This window comes from Thermobia domestica, chromosome 1 (assembly GCF_964235325.1).
Source record: "Thermobia domestica chromosome 1, izTheDome1.hap1.1, whole genome shotgun sequence".
Lineage (NCBI taxonomy): Eukaryota > Metazoa > Arthropoda > Insecta > Zygentoma > Lepismatidae > Thermobia > Thermobia domestica.
The window spans coordinates 181,212,945-181,227,053 of NC_137454.1; the positions used below are offsets into that span (position 1 = coordinate 181,212,945).

The 14,109-nt window shown below is 34.6% G+C and overlaps 1 long non-coding RNA gene across 1 annotated transcript; it reads left to right on the forward strand.

Annotated features, from left to right (window-relative positions):
• The first annotated feature begins 4,682 nt into the window (after positions 1–4,682).
• On the forward strand, positions 4,683–11,413 carry LOC145666802 (uncharacterized). Its single transcript, XR_014127822.1, has 3 exons — positions 4,683–4,768; positions 7,370–7,461; positions 10,721–11,413. It is a non-coding gene; the product is annotated as an uncharacterized LOC145666802 (long non-coding RNA).
• The last annotated feature ends 2,696 nt before the right edge of the window (positions 11,414–14,109 follow it).

Here is a 14,109-nt window from a genome sequence, read left to right on the forward strand (position 1 = left end):
GCTGATGTCCAACAACTACGCAAATGCAGTCAAAGCAGAAGTTTAGAAGAAGGAATTAGAAGAAGTTAAATCCTACATGCACCTAGGACAGAAGATTTCTAGTGGTTGCAGAGTTAAAGAAGAAAGTATTAACAGACTTTCAAAGCTAGACTGAAAGTCAGAAAGAAATGTTTCATATTAAAATGTGAAATGTCAGAGTCTAATGTGTGAAAATTTCAACGAACGCACTCTGAATGCAATGCACTAATTTGACGTATTTGACGTAAGTAACAGTAAAACAATCTACAGGACTACACAAGAAGCATAAAGAGATTATAGAAATTGACCACAAAAGTAGGAAACGAGTGACACTGATCACGAAAATTATCGAAGTGGTGAAATATTTTCGTGAAAATAAAGGCGCTGAAGTGAACATGGACATAACAAGAAGTAATGATGATCAATACGGGGAAGTACTCCTTGACTGGATATCAAGATACAAAAATGACCTAGAGAACGTCCTTATAGAAGATGACGTAACAAGATCAAGAAGTATCGTAAAATAATATGGAAACCAATTTTTCAAGTTATATCATTGTGAGGAAAATCTTGAAAAAAAAAATCATTCCGCAATGGATTCCATTATAATAATTATGTTACCTTTCGTATAAAATGAATGTATCATTAAGCAGCGAATTTACTTTTTCACTTTGTAATACTTAATGCTTCTTCACTAAAAATCTTACCATCAATTTTTCTTCCTTAAATTAAAAAAAAAAAGTCATTTATAATGCTAGTCTCTTCAATTGTGCTATTACTCTGCTATCGTGTTCGAGAAAAAGATATTTTTATGTTTCACTTAAAGTTTTGTCCCCATTCACTTTCCTCTTTCAATGCACTTAAAGGCATTAGCTAATGTTAATTGTAATGAAGCAAAACGGTAGGATAATCGAAGATACTGGCACTGATGATATATACGTTGAAATTGTTATCATCTGGAAGTGCAGCAGAGAAGTATAGGTACATAAAAAACATCTTAGTACTGCTAATATTAGTAACATCTTCAGCAAACCCAATACCATTAAAGCGGTAGCAAATACCGAAGAGGAAATCCTAGGATTTCTACAGGACTGATGACAGTCTTTGATTTAATTTTCTACGTAATTTCACTGATTAGAGACCGGTGTAGAAAGAGCTTCTAGAGGTAGATGACGACTAAGCAAGAGACTTTTTCCTTTCCTTTTTCTTATTTATTTCTGCTTCAATGTACTTCCAGGGGATAAACCACACCTACATGCAGCTCTTGATTGCACTCAATTTCTGTTAATGGATCTCAGTTGAAGATACCAAGGTTGAGTGTCAGAAACTAATATCTGCTTAACAGAAAGAAAAAAAAATAGTCAATCTGTATTTCATGTCTACAAAACTTTGCTATTAAAGATTACTTTACAGAAAAATAGTTACAGCTTTTCTTCTTACTCGTACTTTAAAAGTGTTCTTTTTAAAGATTTTTGTGTGTGGTTTTGTCAAATCGTTCCCGAAAAACATTTTCATCAATTTAATGATCTTAATGGTGAATAAATGTTCATAATTTGATAATGTTATACAGGGTGGCCAAGAAATATCGTATTCCCAACAGTTATAATAATGAAACTTGTTACATTTGCTTGTAGGTTTCTAAACTCCAATACAATAACTGGCCAATTGAAAGGTGTTGTGGAAGTGTTTTCGTTACATATGTAAATAAGGTTTATTTCCGTAAACTTTCATACAAAACATGAATTATTTTGTATGAATTAATTGAAAACGTAAAACTTAATAACCAACAAGTTTACTTAAAGGCAACATTCCTCCCCCCAAAAATATCATAAAATCTACTCACCAAACCGTCTCTTTAATGTGTGTTTGTATTCCGATATTTGGATGAAGTGGTAAGGATGTGGAACAAAGTATGTTCCGAGTTTAACTTAAATTAAGGATATATCACCTTCAAAAGAGCTATATACGAAAGTGGAGCAGGCCGCACTGAATTTACGGAAAGAATTTGCTTCAGAGGACCTAGTAAACAATTTTCACACATATTTCATTGTGCTTTTCCTATTGGTCTTTTCTCTCTCGTTCCTTTCTTTCTTTCCTTTTTTCCGTGTCTTTGTTACTGCACGTTCTACAAGAGATAAAAGATAACAATTAGGACTACTCCAGCCCAAACACTAATCCCCAGTGGCATTTATGAATGAAAGAACACGATACGTTTCCTGAATATCAGATGATCTTTTAAGGAAATTATCGTTAAAACTAAATGTTAAAATGTGGTGAATGCAATCCTTTGTATTTCTCTGTAATTTTACCATTAAGCAATATAATTGATTCTTAAGTTCGAAAGGAACACGCATAGTTCTTTTCAAGAAAATCTGAGATATTTACAAATATACGCGGAATACTTATATTTACTACGAAAATCAGTATGGAGCATACGTTATCCATATGCTACATACATTTCCCGCTTAGATGTTACATCATGCCCTTGCAGGATGTATGGCATCTAACGGTCTTCCTTGTATTACACACATATATGTATGTTACATACGTCAGGTATATGTTACATACCTCCATCTGTATGTGAGATCCTGATTTCTTATATACAGTTCTCTCTTTCGTACGGAAAGTTCGTTTATTCGAAACACTTATACGGAAAGTAGGTATAAAATACTTTTTCAATTTTACGTTTGCTATACGTTAAATCCAAAGACTACAGGACATGTAACCTACGTTTTTTATGTACGCCACGTGCGTTTTTTTTTCAGTGAATGATATTTACAATGTGATATTCTTTTAAAAGATGGAGTAATTTCTAAATACGGTATTACTGAGCGATAGATTGTAAATCCTAAAAATAATATACTCCAAATGTCATAAGCAAGAATTTTAGGAATGATCCAAAATTGATCAAAAGATTGCGATCTTGGCGAATAATTAGTTTTCGGATCAGGCGTCACAAAAGTTTGAAACGGCTCCTAAATCAGGTTTGGGTTTGGCTACACTATATGTAGTTCTCAAAATATGGGGCGAACAAGAACATTTCTGATAGTATTAAATATATTGAATTTTGTGGATAAGTGGCCACAAATTTTTTGAACGGTCCTTAAATCTAGTTTTCGTATTTTTTACGGAATAAGCACATCATGCTGAGTAAATTGTTAGTTTTGGTTTGGCTACACTATATTTAGTTCTCGAGATATAAGGCCTACATGAAAATTCTTGCCTGAAATATAATTTTTCTTTTGAGCCATAAAATGAAATAATTTTTTGCGGAAATTACGAAGACGTGTTAAGTGGATTCAAAGAAAATCGATAATGTTGCTTCAATAATATATCAAATTGTGTTTTAAATAAATTTCAGTATAAAGTAGACTGAACGTAGTACTATGTTGAATATGAATTAAATCCAAATTGTAGTCTATACAATAATTATCATATTAATGAACATAAACCCATATTGTTGGAAACGTGTAATTATTGCCATAGAGAGAGTATGAATATAATTTTATAGAATTACAATACATTATATAGCTTCAGAGACATTTTACTTTATTGCGTACTTGCTGGTAAAAGTGAAATAATGATTAAATAAAAAATTTTACACCATGTTTTCTTTTTTTAACTACAGCTCTCAAAGATTCTTTAAGTAACTCTTAAAGCAACTTTTTAAAAATAATTTTCCTTAAAAAGTAGTTATAACCTTAAAGAATAGAGATACCTCACTTTCCTACTAGTACACTGAGAAAAATCCGTTCACCGGACAGCGGTATATTGTTCAAATATACGGTATCCCCTTGCTTACTATAGAAATCACTACGGAACATACGTTATCCGTATGTAATATAGGCACTGCCCTTAGATGTTACATCATGCCATTGCAAAATGTCTGATATCTAACAGTTTTCCGCATATCACGTTATATTCCTCAGCTATATGTTATATACGTCCATTTGTATGTGAAATCCTGACCGTCTATGTTGTTTCATACGAAAAGTACGTATAGATGGAACACTTATACAGAAAACATTATAAAACATGCGTTTTCAGTTATACGTCTGCTGTACGTTAAGTCCAAAAACTACAGGAATTACCCATGTAACCTACCTTTTTAAGTACGCCACCTACATTTTTTTTCTCAGTGTATATAATCACATATAAATATTGAAAATTACTACGATGTTCTAAATGTTAACTTATATTAATTACGGTTGGTTAGCTAGTGGTTTCACTTATGAACTAGTTCTAAATATTATCAAACCATTTGATAACGTACACTCAAAAAGAACAATAATTCTGTATGCTATGTTTATAGTATGCAAATACACTTAGTAAACACTTATATGTGAACATTGTTTAATCAGATAATAATCATTAGTAATAATGATATATCATTATCGTTACTATTAATTAGTTGTTAATAAATAAAAATAAATGCAACGATATTTGGTGCTCAACTCCTCCTAGATCACTACACCGATGTTGATTTTTGTCACGTAAGTGACCTAAAGTTTTCGTCACATTAGTTTCCTCAAGATAGAACCTTAGCAACGTCATTCTAATGCTAACACATGGGGTAAAATTTAACGATAATAGGTTTATTTTGTTTATTTTAATTGCATAGCAACCATATTTTTGTTTTTAAACACAGAGATATTTGCGACATTGTATACATTATAACCGACATTTTTCTCTAAATAGGAAACTATAATATTAGTAGCTAAGAACCTAATAATTGTGGAAATTTTTGCAGGTGAGTTCGAGCAGAAATTGTTGTAGAAATGGCCAATGTCCTTTCGTGTCTTGTGCTGTGAAAATGGCTGGGAGAACACTTCAAGAATTTTGATAATATTTAAATATTGTTTCTAATCTTGAGTGACTAGCAGAAGAACATGAGGAAGATAATTGTGTACAGGAAATATTGAGTTATTAGACATAATTCGTATATACTAATTAGTAAGAAAGTAGAAAAATGAAGAATAGAAATAAGTTATATAGTTGAAATTGACACTAGATACGAGTGCAACTGGATCACTATCATTGTACTTTCACTGACATGCGTATCCTTGGAGAAGGAAGAGAAAAAAATAGTGTTAATTGTGTTTTCTTCCTTTACATTCCATGATGGACAGGATGTAGAGTAGTCTTGATTTCAATCAATACCCGAGGTGCATCCTTCGATATCAATATTGTAACGAACAGTGTTGTTCTAATAAGATCTTCTCCAGATGGCGCTAAGGAAATACGAGGCGATATTAAACAAGACACAGGTCACCACTCATTACTAGTGAATGAGAATGATTATACGCACAACGATGATAATGCTGTCCAGATTCGATGATGCATTTGTATACTTCCACGGATCCATAACATCAACACAGATGGATGTACGCGATACAAATTTACCAGAAAGTACAATTTAACATTAAGTTCAAAACTGCTGAAAGAGAAAGCTTAGGAATCTTTATTGATACAGCACAATTCTGTAAAATTAAATTAATCCGTATAATATTAAATCACTAGTTTAATTAATGACATGCATTACTTGCCATATATTCAGAATCAATCCATTCTAAGTGATCAAGCATGTGCCGCTCGACCATTTCCAAAAGATCTATTTTTTCATGAATGTTTATACTGTATCATGATCGTTCAAAGCCGCAATTAATTATTTTTAAAACCTCTCGTTCCAACGCAGCTTCTGCCGCTATTTTGCGTTTTCTCTATTTCAGGCGTTTACGTTGTTTTGAATTTGTCCTAGCAAATTGAAAATTGCTGAGCTTGTCGAACTTGTGCAGAGCTAAAACTTTGTCCTCTTACAATTTTTGTCTAAGACCACTTGAAAGGGATGAAATCAGTGCCTACAGTAGCAACATTTTTGGACGATGAAGACATGTTTGGGAAGAGGAAGAAACTGGCGTAGAGGTCTGAATTTGTGTGTGCATGTAGTGCGGGATCATAAGTTTAAACTAAAAAATTTGCAGACCTGTAGCTGCTGCCAAAGGCCTGAAAAAATATTGTAAAGTTGGAAACGTATGCCAATTTGGCATATTTCACTGTCCAATATCTCCAATGGGTCTGAATAAAAATATGAAATTTAGGGAATAGTTACTCCTTTAGCATACCATAACACACAACAAAGCGCATTTTGTGTTTGTGAGCAGAAGGGGCTCAAAGTATTAAGGAATGACGTCATACTCTAGGAGGTGTTTTGTTCACAAATGCAACTGGAAATTCGTTGTTGTGAAGTAAAATAAAGTGAGATAAAAGGCTAGTCCAGTTAAGTATCTCAAGCTCCTTTCTTTCCTCTAGTTGTGAATTACTGTCTTATCACCCACAGCAGGACTGGTGAAGAATGCCGCTATCAGCAGAAGAAGAGAAAAGTCAAAATGCATGCTTGTAAAAAAAAAAAAAAAAAAAAAAAAGTCCGTAAATACTCATTTCTCTTGCTGCTTGCTATTTCAATGATTTTCAATTTTGTTTATTATTGTTTTAACTGTCAACTCATGCAGGAGATTGTAGTCTTTTCGTTAAATTTACATTCCCCAATCAGTATTTACAGTGAGTGAGTGTTCACTGACTGATGAATGTAAATTTAACGAAAGAACAACAGTCTTCTGCATGAGTTGACAGCTAAAACAAGCATAATCATGTTTGAATATCATTGATATACCAAACGACAATGAGTACATACAGACTTTTTGCCAAGTGTGTATTTTGACTTTTCTCGCCTTCTGCTGATAGCAGCATTTTTCATCAGTGCTACTATGGGTGATAAGACAGTAATTCACAACTAGAGGAAAGAAAGGAGCTTGAGATACTTAACTGGACTAGCCTTTTATCTTACTTTATTTTACTTCACAACAACGAATTTCCAGTTGCATTTGTGAACAAAACACCTCCTAGAGTATGACGTCCTTCCTTAATACTTTGAGCCCCTTCTGCTCACAAACACAAAACGCGCTTTGTTGTGTTATGGTATGCTAAAGGAGTAACTATTCCCTAAATTTCATATTTTTATTCAGACCCATTGGAGATATTGGGCAATGAAATATGCCAAATTGGCATACGTTCCCAACTTTACAATATTTTTTCAGGTCTTTGGGAGCAGCTACAGGTCTGCAATTTTTTAAGCATAAACTTATGATCCCGCACTACATGCACACACAAATTCAGACCTCTACGTCAGTTTCTTCCTGTTCCCAAACATGTCTTCAGTGTCCAAATATGTTGCTACCGTAGGCACTGATTTCACCCGCGGAAATTTTCCGTTTTTTCTCGATCACTTGGCATGGATTAACCCTTCAGTGATACAAACATTACAAGTATACATTACTCTGATCTTTTATTTCAGGCGAATATCTTCGACGAGTATCTGGAGAAGACATTATACGTATCGAGTCCTTCCAATGGAATCATCAGGCGAGTATGAAAGTGAATTCTCCGGTAAGTATGTCTAAGGCAAGTAGAGTAAACAGTAGTGAGTAGTATGTCTGTTGTAGGTTTAAGTTAGGCTTAAGAGAGTAGAATAAACTAAGGTAGATTAAGTGTAGTAGAAAGCCCTATGGTTTGTGTTGTTGGGAAGCGGATGACACCAACAAAATCTATAGTAGGAATACCTTGAAATTTCTTTTACAACACATGTCGCCAGTATCCACCATCTGAACCCAAAAGGTAACAGAAGGAGGGATGTGGTGCGTTACGAACAAGCTCTCTGTAGTTCGAAAAAGAATAGGAAAGAAAATCAAACAGAAAGGAAAATCAAGAAAAAATATAAATACCATCAGCAAAATTATGTACACTTATGTCCAAAATTATTGTCGCATATCTATAAATATGTTGTTGTAGGAATATAATATGGTAACGAATTCGCCCGATATTTCTTACAATGTTAGTATATGCATAATCGGCAAAGACATGTATGCGTTAATTTTCATATCAAAAGAGCAGTACATAAGAACAATAAAACGAAAATAAAACTTTCTTGTCCATTTAGCAACATTTTGTTTTACTCATTCTAATTTTCGTATTTATAATTCTCTTTCTATGAATTTTACCACAAATATACATTTCCCGATTATACACATAGTATCAGTAGGGTATATTAAAAGTACCCTACAAAATCAGTATCCAATTATATTCTTACAATAAGTCAGTTATAGACATGTGACAATCATTTTGGACATGAGTGTTCGTATTCCATTAAAAATATATAACCAAGTTGGAAATATGAACACTATAATTCTTTATAATGAGAAGTGATAATTACTTTTCTTCTATTATTATAATTCAGTTATCCCACTTACATAAATTGAACGATATTCTCAATCCAGACACTTTTCAATATACACATTTGACGGCATATAATACAGAGGTTAATTTGTGTGAGAATTTCTGTTCTGTTGTGCAGGTCGTTTCTTAATCTACATGTTAAATGTCAGGCACTTTACTAATATTGAACCAAATGGAAAGTTGTGCAGGACATCTTGTGTATATGTAATCTTTTGCGTGATTTATCGTTGACAAAATATTCTCTGAACATACGTACATACATACATCAATACAGAAATGATAGGTCTTCATCTAAATCTGGTCGTATCTCGATTTACATTAAGTATTTTGACGCAATGATGTCTGACCGTAATGATGATACAAAACTTCCTTGTTCTAGTATAACACGGTAGTAATAACAATTGCTCACAAAATGTAATAAGATTATGACAGCAGTATTGTTAAGAGTTTGTTTATACCCACAGTATTTTTCCAGTTAGAAATTGTTTTGATTTGACGACATCATGTTGAATGTCATGTTATATCTCACAAAAAGAATACAATTTTAGCTGAATGTAAATATAGTTAACCTATAGTTGTTAACTATATATTACAGTAAAAGTGAAAACGTCTTTCTGCTTGTTCTTTCATCACTAAGATTCGGTAGCATACAAACAATTGAGTTCCCTACGCCAAAGGAAATAGTATTTAAAGTAGTCCAATCATCTTATTTCGAAGTTATTGGTTAAAGGTAAGAGATTAGTGAATTCACATGTAAATTCAAGAAAATAACAGCGTAACTTCCGCAAAACAAATCCATTTTTTATTAAGCATTTTACGTGTTACTTTAGGAGCTACAGAATTATTTGTTCCTTAGTGTTAAATTGGTTCATGGTAAAGAAATTTTTCTAGTCAACTTAAAAAAGAATATGTAACACCCTTAACTCGATTCTGCTGTAAACTATAACTGTAGTTACATCGTATTTTCATCAAAATCAGTTTCCAAGCAATAGAGGTATTAAGTTTATATGTGTGACAGGTTGAAAGAGTGAATCATCTACATCTGGAAACGAACGTAAAGGATCTTATAATGTAATCGCCTTATATGTTGTCTGGAAAAGCGATAGATTTCTACATAACTTTCCTATAGATAATTAGAGCAATTAAGGTCAGCGAATCGTACAGTAATAGAGCAAATGGCTTACGGACACACATCCTATAATAATATGAAATAAATACAGTGTGTCCAACAGCGTTTTTTCTAAAAGAAAAAAAGGAAAGATATAATCGTTCTTGAAGATTGTTGAACGCTTAATACGAAAAATAGCACTAAAAGTTACATTAAAGCTATAGTTATGTTGTGTTTTTATCCTGGAAAAAGTGCATTTCTGTAGTATGTAACTTTGCGGAAAAATAAATTTCCTTCTATATGAGGGACAATGGCTGTTGAACACTCTTAGTTTATACTTTTGTTTGTGTGGTTTGTAGGTGTGTGTTATTTGCATTGTTATGTGTATACTTGTAACTATAAAATTTATACCATACATTAGCATGGTGAAGTTTGAGACAAGGCATGGTAGGCCTTAACCTCGGCATGTAAGAATAAATAAATAAACAAATATAAGCCTGTTGTGTCTATATGGTTAATGTATACGCCTTTGGCCCGGGAAATCAGATTCGATTCCAAGTTGACAGCTTAAGTGTTTCTGATCTCATGTTAAATTGTAGTCCTCCATCTGATATAGCCTTGGCGCTAAACGTGACGTGAAATTCTAAATCAACCATCCAATCAAATAAATAAATAAAAAAAAAGAAAACATTGAAATATTTGTTTGCAATTTGTGACATGAATTCTTCTGACTTCCTTTTGTTTAAGTTATTTCCCTCTTACGTGTTAATAATATCCCTGTATGACATATTGTTAACCTGAAGGAACGTACTACGTCATTCCTCTCATTCACCATAGCATAACTCAAGTCATAACGGTCTGTTGTTACTCAAAGTTATGAAACAGCCAAAGTTATGGAGCACCTCTAATGGACTTTGTTCGAAGTATAGAGGTTTGGCATGAGGTGCAAGATTTTGTTCTGTTGCCACTAAAGATCATGAGTTGAGTTGATTTGAGTTGATTTTGAGTTTAACGTCCCGTTCAGCAGTGAGGCTATAAGAGACGTGGACCTACTGATTAACGTGGAATCCGAACCACATAAGCTCTCGCGGGGAATCAAACCCGGGTCTCCCACGCCAAAGGCGCGTACACTAACCGCTTAGCCACGAAAGAGCTCACTAAAGATCATAATTCAGATCATACAGGAATATGTGAAATGAAAACTTGTAATATCCTAATACATCACTCTAAGAAATAATATTGATACTTAATCTAGTATAACATTTTTGTACTTCTTACTAAAAGATAATTTTCCTTTGTCGATAGCATCTTCACTATTTGTTTGAAAACTGCTGTTAATTGGAAACGCATGAACTGGCAATGAAAATGCCAAATACTATGATTGACAAGTGAAAGTTCCCAGAATTACTTTGAAGTTCATTTATTAATAAAGCTCAAGAGAAAATTGAACTCATCCAAAATTTTCCCTTAGGGACCATGTTTTACAATCATCTTCTGTGAAGAAAGGAAAGAATGAGCGTTCTCCTTTAAGTACCGTCTTCTTTAAGAGCTTCTTGTGATCCAAACAAAAAAGGATATAATACAAATCTTTCGGCAAGAGAGGAACGAAGACGTGGCTGAAAGGATAGGGGTGACATTACACAGTGAATCTTTCTTCGCCTGAGCAGAAACAGCGTTGAGTTATGGCTAGAATTTGGAGGATTTGTGCTTGCACCCGTGTGGCCATCGGTCAGTCTGCCAAGATTAAGTGGCAGTGAGAAAGAAACAAGAGAAGATATCAAACAAAACCAAAAAAAAAAAAAAAAAAACCAAATGCTGAAGAAAGCTTTTTCAGTTACTACAATATAGTCAAGTAAATGGATAGGAAATATCTTCAGGGTTATTTTTCTTTAAACAGTTATAGATATACGCGTACTTCGTCACGATTTTTGCTAGCAATATATTATTATACGCTCTGTCGTTATTGGATAAACAAACTATCGGTAATATAACGCAATAAGTGTCACTAAAAGGTTTAATAAATAACTTGAAAAATAGTGTATCCAATATTCGTTTTGTTCATGTCATTCTTTGTATTACAATAGTGTTTTGAAGGGATTGTGAACTGTTATTTATAGTATTTTACGAGCGAAGAAATGTTGCAGCTTTTCACCGATCGAACTGTCATACTAACTGTAGTTATTTCATAGGGAATATATGAAACATTTCTTTCGAAACCGTTAAAGTCGTTTCTGTGTTTAACACTTTGAAAGCCGGCGTGTTTGTTTTAAAAGGTACTCAGAAAACCAGCCATTTTTGGTATTTTTCAATAAAGAATTAAAAAATATTCTACAGGTTAATATGTGTGTTTATCATACCACATGAAAGATCAGTGCTTCCTCTACATTCACAAACAAACATTACAAGCATACATGTGTCATAAGGCGAGCTATAATGGTTTATCTTGGATATGATTTTCGATATAGGAAAAAAGTCCGTACCTAGCCTTGGTATGATAAACACGGAAACATTCTGGCATGCAGAGACCCACATCATAATCAGGACACATCCATGTTGTGTTCTTTCGCTTCCGTTTGCCATCATATACCTTTCCTACATCAGAACAGACCTTACAATATCTAGTAGGATTCTCTTTTTTCCGTAGCGGGAACCTTCTTTGCAAAATGTCTCCCGGTCAATCTGTTGGTTCCAGTTGAGAATTGAGGAACTTGTTGAGCTTCGACACATGCTTTTTCACTCAAAGCTTCCCCCACTTTCTGCAGAAAGTCTGGTAAATGCACATTGTTCTTCTCTTCTAGTTTTCTTGTATAGTATCCATGCATTTGCTCATGACATATTGAACAATTGGAAGAATAGTTTCTTCCACCACTTCAGTTGCTTCCGATTGAAGGGGTAATACGCCACTAATTGATCACTTTTGTCCACACCAACTTTGTTTATATTGTAGTCTAACACTACGTTCGGTTTTATCTTCCCTACAGGCCCGTTCTTTGATTTTACGGTAACTTCAGTGGATGTAGCTTGATGTTTAGTTGAAAGCATCAAGACATCCCTTGTGTCTTTCCATTTCACACACAAAAGATGATCTTTACGCTGAAACACCATATCACCTTATTGTTCTCCCTTCCTGCCTACAACGGACTTCCGACCAGGGTATAGCAGCATGCAGAGGTATCCCTACAGATTCTGCAAAATCATCTTGCACGTCTCTGGCATGCAACAAGGAATCCTATATAATAACATTTGCTTGCACGTCCATAGCACGTGCATGGCCAGCTTGGACAAAATACCGTGCACGTGCTATGCACGCGCATGGCTTTCAATGTGTTAAAAAGCAAAAAGTATTCTTTTGTCGCTATAATAACATCTAAGTTACGAATCGGCAAATCTTGTTTTCAGAGTTCGAACACCCGCGGATTGCACTGTGCACATTTCGAGTATATGGTAAAGCTATCCTCTCTAACATATATTTTCGTTCTTCAGTTAAGCGTTTGCAATCTTAGTATGTAGTATTACTGGATGGCCCATAAGTAGTAAACCACAGTTTGAATCGCCATAATTTCTAGCAGAAGTGTCATATTCTAACGTTCTAAAGTACTTGTCTTCTTATAAGTTGAACTTCTGACTTCTGGAACGGGGAATAGCAGGATTTCTTTAAAGCGACGAATGCGGTGCGTACTCCCATACTGCATAACAGACAACGTGCAGGAACTTTATCACTGTAGGCATCTTGAGTGCGGACTAGATGGACCAAAGCTGTCGATCATTACACTTTCAAATAAACACTTCGAAACAACTGGCACCGTGCTGCATCTGCCGAGTGGAGAGACAGCAAACACTGTCAACACGACTGAGAACGTGGCCCCGCGTAGCGTAGTCGATAATGCTCTCGCCTTCGGAGCGAGCACCGGATTCGATTCCCGGTTGAGTCACTCGATCGAAAAAGTGTAAAACGCCTTTTCAAGCCAGCCACCCTGAGTGAGGTTTTTCTGGGTTTTCGTCATTCACACCAGGCAAATGACGGGGTGGTACCTAACTTACAGTTCCCGGGCCATTTTCGTCCCTTCCCAATCCTTACTACCTTCCTTTCGTGCTCGCCGAGGGACGTCATCCTTCATACCTGACAGGCTAAATGGTCATAGATGCCAAAAGCCCAGAAATCTAAAATTCTACAATCCTAAATCCACGACTGAGAACGAGAAGCGGCTAGAGTAGATATTCGCGATCGTCAACTTACCAATCCAAATCAACACGCTGTCATGTCCGCAATACTGACAATTCTTAGAACATCATTACAGTACTGACAATTTTCAGTTCACGCTCAAAAATCTATATATATAAAAGAGAACGTACAAATCCTTTGTTAGCTCATCACGCTAATACGGCTGAACCAATTTCTTTCATTTTTGGGGGGTTATTAAGATTTGGACCCTAGATGGTTTTTATCATATCACTTTAATTTTCAATTACCAGTGTCTTGAGATAATTGACCATTCAAGTGTCCATAACGTAGAAATCCTTTGTTAGCTCATCATAGCTAAATCTAACCGTATTTATATGCAACCCACATGACCGTGTCACTCGGCGGGTTAACATAAATGACAGGCGATATAATGTTAACATTTACTGCAATCTTCTATGGTTTTTATCATATCACTTGAAAGCGAAAAAGTAAAAATTATCTAAGTAACAAA